This window comes from Triturus cristatus, chromosome 5_1, assembly GCF_964204655.1.
Source record: "Triturus cristatus chromosome 5_1, aTriCri1.1, whole genome shotgun sequence".
NCBI lineage: Eukaryota > Metazoa > Chordata > Amphibia > Caudata > Salamandridae > Triturus > Triturus cristatus.
This window is the reverse complement of record NC_140587.1, coordinates 110,575-126,414: the sequence shown is the minus strand read 5'-3', so window position 1 is coordinate 126,414 and position 15,840 is coordinate 110,575.

Sequence of the window (15,840 nt, the reverse complement as noted above, 5' to 3'; positions counted from 1 at the left end):
ATTTTATCCATGACCAGACCTGCGGATTGTCGAATAGACGCCGCAGCTGCCGCCGTCGCCCTCAAGCAACTCGGCAACGCTCTAGCTACCGGGTCTAAGGTCGAGGAAAAATATGCACACGGACGCTGCTTACCACCGAATTGTTGCGTCAAAACACTCAACGCACAACCTTCCCTCTCGTGAACGTACAATGTAAATGGCTTACTGTAATCAGGAGTACCTAACACAGGAGCCGAACACAACGCATCACGCAGTTCAGAAAAAACTTTTCTGACATTCTTCCGTCCATGGCAAAGGAGTCGAAACATCCTTGCACGTGAGAGCTATCAATGGCTTCGCTACCAGTGAAAAATTTGGAATCCACTGTCTGCAGTATGACATGATACCTAGAAAGGCACGCACATCTCTCTGAGTTGTTGGCACAGTCATTCGAGCAATCGCTGCAATTCTTTCTGGAGTCAACCTTCTTCCCGCCTTTGACAATAAGTGACCTAGATAGGTTACTTCTTGACAACAGTATTGCAGTTTAGAAGGTGACACTTTGTGATGTAAGTCACAAAGATGCTGTAACAGTGATACTGTAGCAGTTTTGCAAATCTGTTCAGTGTCAGCAGCTACCAACAGATCGTCAACGTACTGAATCAAGGCCGCACCAGTTGGCAGCACGAACGCATCAAGTTGACTCTTAAGAGCTTGGCTGTAGATCGATGGACTCTCACAGTAGCCCTGAGGTGCATGTTTGAACCTGAAGCTACGACCACCTAATGAGAAACCGAATAAATCTCTGCTTTCCTCAGCAATCGGAATGCTAAAGAACGCATTCTTCAGATCGATTACCGAGAACCATGATGCAGAGGCTGGAATCAGAGTCAGCAAAGCTGTAATGTCGGGTACCACGGGAAACTGTGGAACAACAATTTTATTTACCTCCCTTAAATCAATAACTAAACGGTACACAGGAGGCTTGGAGGGATCAGTTCGCTTCAAAATAGGCAACACAGGACTATTACACACGTTACCTCGTGTTTCCTCAATGACATCTTTATCAATCAAATCGTAAATGATCGCTAATAGTGCTCGTTCACCATCAAGGGAGATACGATACTGGGGAATGCGTGGCAGTCGCACGTTGAATTTCAATTGAACGACATAAGGTGGTATATCCAGCAGGCCCACATCATTGGGACCTGTCGCCCACAAAGAATCCGGAAGAGAACTCAATTCCGGTGGGAGCTTATCGATCGACAAATACATAGGAGAGATCACTCTCTGACCCAATGTAAGCTCCACTCCCGCAGGAGAGCAATACAAAGTCGCATGTAACCGTTTCAACAAATCCAAGCCCAAAAGATTCTCACCACAACCAGTAGTCAAAATCAACGGAGCTTCTAACTCACGAGACCCAATTGTAAGGGGCAAAGGGCTAGAAACTGGATTGCTAACGGGGGCGCCAGAGAATCCAACGGAAACATTCGTTAAGCCAGACAAAGGCGTGCCAGGGAGTTTCGAATGCATGATGGAACTTTTCGCTGCACCAGTGTCCAACAGAAAAGGCTCAACTACACCCAATGTGGCAACTGCGACATAAGGCCCTCTCTGATCAACCGGAACTGATACTTCTCCCTTCCTCTGTCTACGGCTGTCCTAGTAAATACGGTCCGCATCAACATCATGCTCGACATAATAGTCATCCACATGATACTGTGCAGATCTACCAGACGAGAGATCGCGTCGATCAAAACAATTTTGCGAGTCTGATGAAGTGGCAAGATGCTCGGTCTGACTCTGAGTAACACCGCGACCTCTACCACGTGAAGCTTGTTGAGGACCACTACGACCTCCTCGAGCCGATACACCATTGTTCCTGTCACGTAAAACTGGACAATTAAACTTCAAATGGCCCTCACCCCTACAATATGCGCATTGATTATACCCCAACACAAAGCGAGGTGCAGAGGAGTCATTACGCAACTGTGATCTAGAAAACTGCGATTGTGATCGATTTGGCTGTTGCGAGTCATTGTGATTCGAGCGCGGAGGATACGCTTGCTGCAATAAGACCTTAGTTTTAAGATCCTTCGTTTTCTTATCTGCGCGTTCGCTTTCTTCCTTCTCTCTGTTTTCGTAGTATTGGGCCGTGGCTAATATCTGAGTAGTGGTAGAAAAAGCCCACGAACTTTCAGAATTCTTCAACTTGTTGCTTAGTTCAGGCAACAAATTCGATACGAATTTATCAACGAACAACCGCTGACCTCCCTCAGAGCTCATATCCTGACCACTATGATCAATAAATGCCTCCTCAAATCTCGTAAAGAAATCGGAGACACTCTCCTCCCTCTTTTGTTTGCACGCAGACAACTTGTCCCAATTAACGCGTATTGCTGGCATAAGTGTCTTCATAAGGGTAATTATCCTCTGGGGCAAATTCGCAATAAGCTGTTCAGGTTTAGCCCCACCAACTTGCTGGGCGTCTGCCGCCGCAAGAGCAGCCCAATCACCGCCTAACTCAGCCGCGCGATTCTCTTGACGGATTTTCGCCCAAATCGGTTGAGGCACTACATTACCAAACAACATGTCAACATCGGCAAGGTTCATAACGGTAGCATCCACTAGTTGGGACAACTCCTTATAATAACCTGCAGGATTTTTACGGGGGTCGGGCAAGGTTTGCTTTACCTGCAAAACTTCCGATCGCTTCCATGGGAGGTGTATCCAAACTCTCTGAAAACGTGCTGGAATAGCAGGGTTAGCATTAGGATCACCTGGCATCCATACTGGGGGAACTTCCCGCATAGGATACTGACCAGGTTTTGCCATCCACTCTTCAGTCTCGTCCTTAAACAATGCACGAGGTTGCACTGTACATCGAAAAGATAACAGACGCTCTAGAGCACATCGAACATTATCACCTACAATCAAACCAGTCGTAAATTGATTCTGGAGCTCAGAGACCTCGGGCGGTACATTATCAACCGCATCATTATCCCACTCTTCTCTCAAAGATTTACACATTTCCTCGAACACGAATCTTTGTGTGGGCGCATTAAACTGAGAAAATGTCTCAAACACTATACGCGAAGTGTACTTCACAGGATGGCGAATCCATTTACGCGCCATTTTTACCAACGACTCACGTTCCCTACCATCAGGAATTTGACTGCGCCTCTGAGCAACATCAGAAAGAGTCGACCCGAGTATTGGCCCAAAAAGCGGAGAATAGAGAGTAGCAACAGCATTAAAGATACGGCTATGAACAGAAGGAGAAGAAGAAGGAGGTACAGGAGCAACAACAGTAGGAGTAGAGACAGTAGCAGTGGACGGGGTAACAGGAGTAGTAGTAACAATAGGCTGGTGAGGTACTGGCAAAGGAGCTGTAGGAAAAAGAGCTGGTAAAGGAGGATGAACAATTTGCGGCACAAGAGGATTCGGGAGAGCAGGAGGAACGACGGGCTGACCAGCAGCCGCCAGAACAACAGGTTGAGGAATAGGAAGAATCACAAGACCCACGGTATCTGGAGCATAGGGAGGTGGTGATTTCAACAGATAAGACAATAATGAATCTTCTATCGCTTCCTCTCCCGTCTTATCAGAATTAGACGGTAACACCGGATAACATTTATCCACCGCCATATGATGAAGTCGAGCACTAACTCCTGCTCCTTCTCATCTTTGTCTCGCTGATACTGTTCTGCATTTCACATCACCGTAATAACACCTTCTCTCTTATTTTTCTTATTCTGTTTGATTTCTTTCTGCTTGGCCTCTTTGCGCCATAACCGAAAGGAATCAAACATGGCCGGCCTAGCCTTCCTTTTAAACAGTTTAGCTTCAAGATTATCTAAGACGGCAGTTTCGAAACTACCATGTGATGGCCAACTAAGAACACCATCATTTTTAGTGTAACGAATCCAATATTCATTATATACGATAGGACCTACGCCATGGCGACTATAGAGCTCATAAATTGGAGTTCCAACCGGAGGTATCGGACATGAATCCTCCAGCCGGGAATCCGTGCTGCAAAATTTAAGGAAACCAAACAAAGTACTACGGCCAGGCATCGTGCACACTAACCGAGTTTACAAACTTCAAGGGCTATCGAATTATGATGTCCTCGCACAAAAAATGCAAGACCCTCGGTTTTGGCAATTGCAATCGTCAAAGAAAACCCAACAACTAAGAACCAACAACTAAGAACCACAAATGCAATGGAACCATGCAAACAACAAGGTAACTCTTGGAGCGACCCACAAATACTTAACTGAAAGAGCAATGGCGTCACCAGGAAGGCCCGTCTATCGTCTCGCCGTACAAAGGACTACGCCAGGCATCAAAACAGGTCGACAGTCAGGGCATCAGTCCGTCACAGCCGTCAGGAGGCGGGAATCTGCGCGGGAAAATACTTCGGGCCACTTATTGCGACAACTGGATCGATGAAGCGGGGTGCACCTTCCCTCGGAGATTTCACACGAAGTTCCTCACGATCGTCGGGCTTTGGACCGGTACCGCTGATGTCGCCCTACGTGGGTGCCAACTGAAGGACTGGGTTATTCTAAGACCCAGCAGTGCCAGGGGACAACACCTGAAACCTTCGTGGGTTACCTGTTCTGGCGTACAAAACACAGAGACACGGGACACTTCCGGCGACGTCAAAGATCAGCATTTATTTACTGCAGGGATACAGAAATCGCAAGAAGTACACAACGTGTAGGTTCTGGGAGACTGCTTCGAATTGAAAAAGTGGATCGCTCCTTTTATACACATTTTTGCCATTGCACAACATGGCAAACAAAGGTTACAACTCAGTTCCCACAATAAACTTCAAAAGGGTCGCATTCATGTTTCAGGAGGCCGGAACATATTTACAGCAGCATTGCCAGTTCCCAACTGTAAAAGCATATTATCCCCACAGTTAAACACATTCCATTCTGACTGTAAACACATTAGGAGAAGGGACAGAAACAGATGCAAAGAAAGAACAAGGATGCACAACAGATTGGAAAAGAGTGTTGGGAGTAATAACGGAAACTTGATTACAGGATCAAAGACCTCGTGCCCAATGCATGCACGACTGAAACAATAGACCAGCACGGCAAGATGAGCCTTGAGCGGGGCCATCTGCCTTTGCCGTGTCATTTCCCCTATCATAAAAGTCACCCTCAAAGAAACACGTGTCCTTAGTGTAAGCTTGGGAATCCCAGGGTCACAGAGCGGACAAGGTCCGTTCGCTGGCTACTTGAGGGCAAGAAACAAAATGGATGCCGCATCTAAAATGGAACCCGAGGGTTCAGATGGTCAAACCCAAAAATGAGACGAACCATACTTGGTTGCATAGCGAGACCGCATACACCCACTAAACTCGTCATTTGCAGTTCGTAGATACCAAACTCGTCCATATTCGAACACACCCAAAAGTGTCGTTCCGATTCGCACGGAACCTCAGGACCACGAGCAATAAAAAATGACCGCAGCACTACGCAACACTACGCTACGCGTGTTCGCACTGTGCTACGTACAGTTTGCGTAGTGCGAAGTAGCGCGAACTTCGCAAACTACGCGAGCGTAGCGTAGTGCTTTGCCCAGGCTTAATTATGATGGTTTAGTACGTGCATATTCCGCCAATAAATATACATGCAGATTACATATCAACTCCCTGTGATGACGTGTGATACACAAAGAGTACAACATACTGCTGCATGCTCAAACACTGGTTGATTTTTGAATTTCTGACTCCTTCAGTTTTATAACTTCCTTTCCACCAGTACGCGCAGCTCGATTATAAACACATCTGTACCAGAACCAGATAGAAAAGGTTTACCCGCCCTTCTGAGAAGCAGCTTTAAGTTTTGTATCAAGATATTGATAATCATCCATTGGGCCTTGAGTTCATCCTTCTTCGTCTCCACATTGAAGGCCATCAGTGACCACTCTCAGGAGACTCCCAACCATCTAACCAGCTTCTGTCAGTGAGACCTTACCATGTGCTCCTGGACATTCCTGCTGTGTTCCTCTTTCTTAACCTTGGAGGTGACCACCTATTTTAATATCAGATCATAGAAAATATCTACCACATTGTGTTGATGATGTCAAAACAGAAGAACGCAGAGGTATGAGATTATATTCTCAATTTTAGTGCACTCTGTAATCCTGGAATTGATCTGTTTTGTGCTGTAGCAAAACCCATAGTATAGAATGTGTTCATCTGTTTATACTTTACATTGAATACATTAATACACTTTAGTTGACACTGCTGCTTCTACTGTGGGTCTGTGTTTTTATGGATAGCTATTGGTTGAGTTTTCAATAAGAGAGGTGATGTCAAAGGAATTATGCTAAATAGACACCTATATAGAGTTTGTGTTAAAGATGGGATGAAATATCAATGCTATCAATGCTCTGCCCGCATTGGAATGAAGACCAGAGTCTCATATGAGACCGCTGATGGACCCTCGTTGACATCGAAACCATAATGGATGCCATGACTGCCATCGCTGTGAAGTCTAATGGAGGTTGGTTTGCAACAAAGTGAAGTTCAAGACTGTCTCTCAAGTAAACAGTGGACTTTAGGTTGGCCATGGACTTGACTCCACGACAGTCTGAGCAATCATTGGAGTTTGCAACAAGTCCCATTTTGGAATTCCGAGTCTACCATTGGCTGATTAAGCCTTAATATTTTGATGGTGGTCCCCTAATTGAGTCTTCCAAACATATCTTAACTCTCCTCATCATGATTTAGGATAAAATAGGAATTTACTAGCACTGATGGTTACCCAGATGTCTCATAACAATGTTCTCATATATATTGGGTCAGGGGCCTCCCTTAGGTTTCAGATTAACAGGAAGGTGAGAAAATAATACCAAATATAAGTGGCATACGAATATAAACTACCCCTGCAAACTATTCCACTATGACCTCTAGCTGACCTCTGATACTGTTGATGAACTTTTCTTCACAAATTGGCAGTTGCATAAAAGAAATCCACATGTCCTTTCTACCCAATATGCAATTATTTTAATGAACTCTAGATTATCAGTCCTCACTGTCAAATAGGGAGCACTCCTAGGGTTACATTAACACACAACTGGACTGTGGCCAACTAGATAAAATAGTTGCAAACAATTTTAGAACGATCTTCCAGATACCGTCACACACTTTTCTGGCACAAATCAGGCTGGAACTCGGCATCTGTAAACAATCAATGGGCAGAATTATGACTTTTTTAATGAGCTGTCATAAGCTGAGGTCGTCAAAGGTGGGTAGCCTAGCGCAAAACTTATGGACCCAGGCGAGCACAAAACGATGGTTAGCGGGGTTCCGCTATTTATCCTGCAGGCTCAGCACCCTCGGCCTGAGCAAACTCTGGGACTTACATGTAAGCCAAAATGAATTCAAGAGGCTGGCAAAAAATCAGTGCGAAAAGGCTTTCCTCAGCAAAATACAGGGCTAGCCTCGCAGCTAGAAGTCACGGTTGGATGACCCTCAAGACATATGATCAGCTAAAACCTCAGAGCTACTTGACTCTCATCTTCAGTGCACTCATCAAGCTCCGCTTTTTAAAATTGAGAATGGGGGTGATCCCATCGACTTGCCAACTTCCCAAATGGAAAAGAGACCGTGCCCTGCAATCATGCTGGCTTTGTGGCCAATCTAGGGAAGACCTAATGCATGTACTACGTCTGTGTCCTAACCTCATGAATGAAAGAAGGACACTTCTACGGAGGTGCTGGAATGACAAGGAGGTCAGATCGTGTAGTGGCGCAGTGTTGGCCTGCTTTGATACCCGGAACACCAGCCTAAATTGTGCAGTGGTTAGGTTTATGGACCGTGCTGCAAAAAAACTAGCGGAGGGGAACTGCTTAACGTTTCCTCGACCTGAGACCCAGACCCCTGGCTCATCGCAATAGCTGTTGAACAAACTCAGGCACATGAACAGTTTGTCGGAAAAAAATAAACAAAATGGCTATCCGAAGGGGAGTGGCTCACAAGGTAGCTAAATCTGGGACTCAAGCGCTACTTCAACTAGGACTACAGTTTTCCCTTAAGGGAACACCATTACAGGATTTATGGACAGTGCACTTACAAGAGAGTTTTACAAATTGAGATTTCGGGTACTTTTATCTACAGGAACCGGGGTTCTTTTTAACAAATTTAATTACTGCAATATTTTTATTTGCTGTGTTGGCAAAGGTTTTATCAAATCATGCAATAAAGTTTCATTCATTCATTAACACACACTGGTATTTAATCTGATCATGGAGGTCTTAGAGTATTACCGTCCAACATATTATTTGTACTCGTATGTGATGCAACTATAGCTCGAGTTAACATCAGCAGCTGATATAAGATATTACCCGGGCCATTGTTTCATTGTGGATCTACACAGTTATAACAGATTTCTACCTACTCTGAGACTTAATTTGTGGAAAAATAGCAACACTTTGTAGACTTTCTAAAACACATGCAGCATAGCCTTCCCTCTCTACAAGTATCACGTCCCTTGGTCTGTATATCTACCCAAGGCTGTCCTTCAAGAGGCAGATGAGAAGCTCCAGACTGGTTGATGTCACTTGGTCTCATGCACTACATCAAATATATCTTCTCAATGGATAGTTTCATGTGAAAACATCACAATCTCACTCACACTGGTTTCTTGTTCCTATAATTACTGATCTAAAATATGTCTTCCATATGGAGACCTGTCTGACAACTCTCCCCTAGTCCCCAAAACACACTTGACAATCAACATTGGTTCCGATTTCTGATGTGCATAAAATGTGCATCTCTATGTCTCTTCTCATCCATACAAACAAGCGCAACCTCCTGGCTAAAGAAAGGCACCTTATATGGCATAATCTTTCTCACCTGCAGCACACTCTGCTTCTACTGAAGAATCACAAAGCAAATGAAGAGTACAAAAAGTTCTATTTCCTTTACTTCTATTCTTTTTTTCCTATGGTTTTTGGAGGTGAATAGATTGATCTATACCGATGTTGCCCAAGGCCACATTTCAAATCACAGATCCAGGAAGTCAGATTCTGCTCTTACAGCTTGAACATCACATGCAGCCCATTCTGTCAAACCTGAGAATGAGGGTGTTAGCACGCCTGGGGAGGCCACCAACAGATTTCTAATGGATACATCTCTAGATAAATCCAAAGGGGGTACATAGTACATTAACAAGTGGCAATATTATAATGGTCATAACAACTGCACATGATAGATGGGCTGAACTGCATCAACACAACTTTTACCTTGTGATATTGTTCCAGCTGATGAAGCCCCACAGCTGGAGAGGACCAGGGTGGAACTTATATTACATGACCTATGCAAGAGAATCATCAGTCATGAGGAGGGGCTGTTAAAAATAGGGATGGTACCTCTGCTAGATGGAGTGTTTGTTGCTTGATTGCGAAGTTTACAATTGTTCACATTGGCAAATGGGATTGAGACGTAGCAGTGGAATATACAAGTGAACTGGGGTAAAAATCAACCATCCAGCAAAAGTCAAGGAATATATGTCTACGGTGATGGACGTTATTTTCTAAATGTAGTCGACGCAAAGATAGTGGCTGAAGCGATCAGGGCTTTAGGTGATAATGCTTCTAAAGTATTGTTAATGGTCACAAAAGCAGAGACTATTAGATTCAAATAATAAAAAGGAGAGTTTCCTACAACGTTTTGTAATGAAACAATGGTCTTGATTTATTGTTTGATGGATAATACTTCTTCCTACAGGGTGGTGTAGATCGCTTATTTAGGTCGGACATTGTAATGTCTTTTATTCATATCTGTCATTGCCAGGAAAAGATTTTGTCTATGGTGTGGGGGGGGAGGGGGGTCATTTTTTTTCCATTCCTCACCACCAAGATTTCCTGGCGGTGACATACAGAATAAAAACATTACACCTTACACTGTCTGGGAGATGATCAGTCTAGTGGAATTCTTATGACTATCTCTGCTCTCTCGGTCCTTCAGAGGAAGTTTTCCATCATTAGTGCAAACGAGGGCTCTGTCATTTGAAAATGTTAGGACCGCTTGTCTATAAAAAAAGTTGGAGGGTGAAGAGTTTGGCAGCACACTCTTTCCACTAAACTCTAATTCAGACACCATGCCTTCATGGGTTGCCTGATGTTCTGAAGCTCTTTTAAGTTCAACTATCTACATGGCTGTTTGGTTTCCGCAGGCCTATCTGTGTTCCATGTGTGAAAATCAATGAGCAGTTTGATGTCAGAGATAATTTACCCTGGCTCTAGACCCCAAAAACATTCACACATTTAGCTATATTGGCACTATCTTCAATTGGCTTCTGTACCTGGGTATCACACCTCCTTTTTCCCGGCATTTGAGCCAATGTCTTGTCTGATACTCAGATGGAAAGCATTCTAAAACCACTAGCAATGCTTGGGGAGTTATGGGGGGGGGAACTGCTGCTGCTCCTGTGTGGCCCCCAACACAAAACCAATGCTGCTGCAGGGCTCCTAGGCCCCTGTGACACTACAGTCCAGGTAGGACTCAGGGATGCTACTTTGCACTCGTGCATATTTTAATAAAGTAGATTATACTCTTTGGTGGGCAGTCACCTCCCCTTGAGGAATAATAACACTATCCTGTTAGGGTTTGCTCCAAAAGTCACTGAATCAACCTGAGTTCGATGGCACAGAGCAGACCAACTTAACTTAGGGCAATTTATAAAGAATGTACGTGGTACCGAAACAGTAATATAGTCGAAACACCTAACCATGAAAATCCCATTATAAATTAGAAAAATAAAGCACATTTTAATGAGCAAAACGTCAACAAAATGATCAAAATCCAATAATTTTTAAAACTTTATGCAAAAATAGTGGCGATAATATCCCACGGTACACAGAGACCTACGCCCACTTTAATGCAAAATGGATCTTATGGTTGGACACACCAGCAAGGCCGCCCGGTTTAGGATTCTCCCTTAGTGTTCAAAATGGAAGTCACAATCACTCAGTGGGGCGAGGCTCCAGGCTTCACCAGGGAATGTCTCACTAAAGTCAGATAAGCATTGAGTGAGTCTGAATGAAACTGTTGGTTTTGAAAGGAAAAGTCAAATTTCATGTCAAGATAAGTTGTTTCATGTTATCTTGGGCCCCTCTGCTAAGAACCAAGTTCTACGTTGGGACACTGGGGCATATTTAAAATAGTTTTGCATCACACTTGAGCCACACAAAGGGCTGCAAAGGTGACGAATAACCTAGAATGACATTTACCAAGTCACGCAATGTCACCGTGCGTGGCGTGGCCCTTTGTGGCTTGGTAAATGTGGAGTAACGTTAACTTGTGCTACTCTACCCCAGGGAGGCGTTCCATGGGTGGAATGTGGGTTTTCTCTTGCATCTATCTATAGATTTTGGTGCATTTCCATATTCACCATTGGTGGTAGACCTGGGGCTTGGTTTTTTACAGAACTAAAAAATCTATAAACAACTAGGTTGGTGAGTGAGCACTTCCTATATAGCCAGTTCTCCAAGATTTATACAGACAAGTCTACAGTCTACCAGTGGTCGGGGAGGGTTCTGATGTTGTGTGTGGAAATTATCTATGCAGTGCCCATGCTGTGGCTGGCACAGAATCCTGATTGGGAGGCATCCAACTGGTGGTTCTGTTCCAAGTATTTGGTGGGCTGTTGATTGGTGACCTTCTCAAGTACTTTGGCAGGGAAAGGGAGTAAGGAGATTGGTCGATAACTTTTGAGTTTGCTGGGGTCAGAGGTGGGTTTTTTGGTTTGGATCTGACCTCTGCATGTTTCCAACTGCACGGGAAGACTGCTGTGGTGATGGAGGTGTTGATGAAGCTGGTGAGTTCCATACTGATTTGTTTGGTTCCAAGATTGCTGATAGGGTCAGTAAATGCCACAGAGTGGAGGATAACAAAAAACATGAATAGTCCAAACATTAAACAGCAGGTAAAGGATATGCCTGATCAATTGAGTGCATGCCATCTTCTTTCAATGGTACAGCATGGTCAGGGTAGGGAACAGCGGTGCCCCATGGTTGCCAGAACATGCTGAGTGAGCCGCAGAAGTTGTTTAAGAGGAACTGTGCAGAAGAGTTGCTCTAAACGAGCCCACGGTTTAATAGAGAGACTCAATCTAATGTCAGAGTGGTCTGGGCTGCAAAAATATTACAGGAAAAATTGGGTGCCTCCATTCCACTGTCCTACCAGGAATGGCAAACAGCCTTTCTAACAATTATAGGCGGTTCTTTGTTGCATACAAAATGCCCATGTCTTCCTTTGGCTAACGGTGATCACCACTGTCGGGCTCTGAAGGCGAGGACTTGAAGGGTACACAGGAGTCTCTGCAAAGAGTTCATCTCAAGGGACTTAAATCTGTCCATCCAAGAAAACTCAGGTAGACCCCATCTATGGAAGTCCTGAAAGAGTGTACCAGGGAGAGGGGAATATTGAAAAGAAATGTTTCGGAGAGGTCCGTGGAAATGATTACTCCTGGGCATTGAAAGCTACTGTGCGCCAGTGAGAAACCGCAAGTCTCACCTAGCTGCTGTAGGCTGGATACCTTAAGGTCCACTTACATCCCCACTAATTTGGTATCATTGATGTTGAAGCCAGATAGCTCCCTAAACTCCAGAGTGTAATCTTGAGGACCTCCAAAGAGTCAGCGAGAAAAGCAAAAAAACAGAGCGCATCATCGGCAAACATTGTGATTTTCAGTTCAGTCACCCAGTAGGAGACCCAGTATGGCAGATTTGGGCTGGACCTTTTGTAAAAAGGACTCCACACACAAGGTACACAATGAAGGGTATAAGGGCATCCCTGGTGGGAAGATCCAGGGTTTATTATCTTCATAGACGATCTAGCCAAATTGTCGGGGATATAAGCTCCCAAAACCGGGCCCGAGTTGATCAAGATAAAACCTTAGTAAAAAACTGCCAGTTCACCCACTCAAAAGCATGGGTGGGGGTCCACACTGTACATACACGGGTGGGGGTATACTCCGTACATACACGGGTGGGGGTACGCTCCGTACATACACGGGTGGGGGTCCGCACCGTACAAACACGGGTGGGGGTCCGCACCGTACATACGGGGGTGGGGGTACACTCCGTACATACACGGGTGGGGGTCCGGCGCGTACATCCGCGGGGAGCTGGGGGTCCGGCGCGTACATCCGCAGGGGGCTGGGGTCCGGCGCATACATACAGGGTGCTGGGGGGGTGTTCGGTGCATACGGGGCCTCTTTTCCTCACGCTTCGCGGCGTACTTAGCTTTTCCGGCACTTTTTGGGTGCCGTAAAAATATTGCCGTCCGGAGTGCTGTCGGAACGAATCGTACTTGCTGGTACGTAAAAAGCTGCCTAACTCCGTCCGCATGTCGCGTATGCGCTGTCCCGGATCACATTCGAATGTATTTTTGTGTCGGTCGGTGTTTTGTACGATTCGTACGGAAATGATGTTTCCGTACGAATCGTACTTGCATGTTTGTACAGTCTTTTTCCCGGGTACGAGTCGGACGGAGAAAACGCTCCGTCCGACGATTCGTACCCAGTTTCTCCAGGATCGGAATCGGCACCTTAGTTTTTGAAAGAGAACTCTCTCCCGCAGGCTGCCTTTTGGGAAGGATCCAAACCGTCCTTGAACACAGATAGAATAACATTACTCCCTGTTGTATGTTTTGATTTAACATTAAACATATGTCAGTGTTAGTTCCAGAGCTGTAATGGGTATCTCAAAGGAGTCCGGTTGAAACAGGTATACCCAGGACATTCCTGTCATTAAAGCTGTCAAGCAAGTTTTCTGTCAGTTGAAAAACTTAACATGTTTTTTTCATCAAATGTCAATTTTAAGTAAAGAGAAAAATATCTTCCGAACATTATTTGCATGGTGTGCTACGCTTTGCTCTTCACACCATCACACTTATGCAATGGCGTTCTGACGCTGATTTTATATAACTTTTCCACAACTTTGTTTTACTTGTATTTGTTTTCTGCCAAAGATTGTTTGCAAATTATGACCTTGTGTCCAACAGAAACATAGAAACGAGTAGGCAGTGGCAAATTGCAAGATACAGAGACAGTTACACAGAGATAAAGACAGACATACTTAGATACATGTAAAGACCAAGGGCTACAAATAATAACATTTGATACAACGAAGAGCAGCAAACAAGTTGCTTTGTGTCGAAGGAAGAAAGCAGAACAGTGTCGTAACTTATAGGTTTTAGTGCTGTTTCTCTCCCCCACTCTCCATGTGCTGGAGCTCTTTTGGCCTCCTTGTAAAATACACACACACTTCCAATATTGTGCAGAAATGTGACCATGAGCTCTAGAATAGGTTTGTACTGGAAGGTTACTATTACAGCACAAACATTATGCTAAGACATCGGTAAAGTTCAGTATTTAAGAAGTGGTAACTTGTATGCTACCTACATATGGCCCCTAGTGTGTTACAGAAATCTGATGACACTTCTTCTAACGTACTGTTTTCAATTTTTGAAAGTTTTTTAACAGTAGAGAAGAGGGTTTTACTGGAGTTTTTTGACTTGTTAATTTTTTGGATGAAGTATTTGCTTTTCTCTGTTTTTATTATTTTTCTATAGCTGGTTAGGGCTGCTTTATAATAATTTTTTTGCCGGGCGTCGTAGTTGGATCTCCACTTTTTTTCTGCTCTTCTACACGACTGTTTTTGTTCCTTCAGAACTTCAGAGAACCATGGTTGTGAGGGAATCTTTCTTTTAAACGTGACTTTCTTTTGTGAGACAGTAAGACGGACTGCGCCCTCCAACCACTCGTTGAATTGTTTACAGGCTTTGTTGCTGTCTGCATCGAGAGTTGGATAGGATGAGCAGAGGGTGTCAATGAAGGCTTGGGGTTGAACCTTGGACCAGTCCGGATATGTTTTTTTTTTTATGGCTTCGATGGGTCTTCCTGTCTTTTGTGCGACTTCTAATAAAAAGGAGACCATCTTGTGATCAGACCATGGGATCATGAGCGTATCAATGTTATTTAGGTTCTGACATGATGTAAAGATCCCGTCTAAGGTATGGCCTGCACAGTGTGTATTTAAATGTACTTTTTGTTCTAAATCAAAGTTTGCCATTTCATCTTTAAATGAGATTACCTTGGGGTCGGAACTTTTCTCCAAGTGTATATTGAAGTCTCCTAAAATTGTATAGACAAGGCTTGAGACGCTTGATTCTAAAAATGGGCTTAATAGCTCAATTAAAGGCGTCTTGGCATTAGGTGGTCTATATATTAGTAGGCCGTTAAACGTATAATGGTTCGTAATCTTAATTTGAAAGGTCAATGTTTCACAATCCGGGTTGCTTCCTTTATCGGAACTTTTAATTTTGAATTCTTCTTTAGCTATGATTGCTAATCCTCCCCCGCGCTTCATTTTTCTGTCGGCTCTAAAGATGGAAAAGCCCTCGGGAATCGCAAGGGTCAGATCAGCGTCAGACGTTTCGTCTGCCCCCGTCTCGGTGACAAATAGAAGATTGATATTTTGGCTTTCAATTAACTCAGCTGTGTGGACATTGTGTTTGACCATAGACCTGACATTAATTAGACCTGCTTTAATAGAGGAGTTTCTATAGCTTGGTATCTTAGGTTGGTTTTGGGGCATATTAAAAGCTCTAATCCGTGAAAAAGCGAAAACATGTGAGCAAGATGGACAATTTTTACCTTCCTTATGTAGATCGATCGGAGTACATTTGCGCAAGGTCTTAGTGATAGGAGTTCCTGGCTGGTGTAGGTCCGATTTCTTCTATCAGTATGATTCTGGACAGGGGGTATGGCCCTGGGCCCGGTCCCGGCGCAGACGGGCGCAGACGGGCTTGCCTTAGGCGCGCCT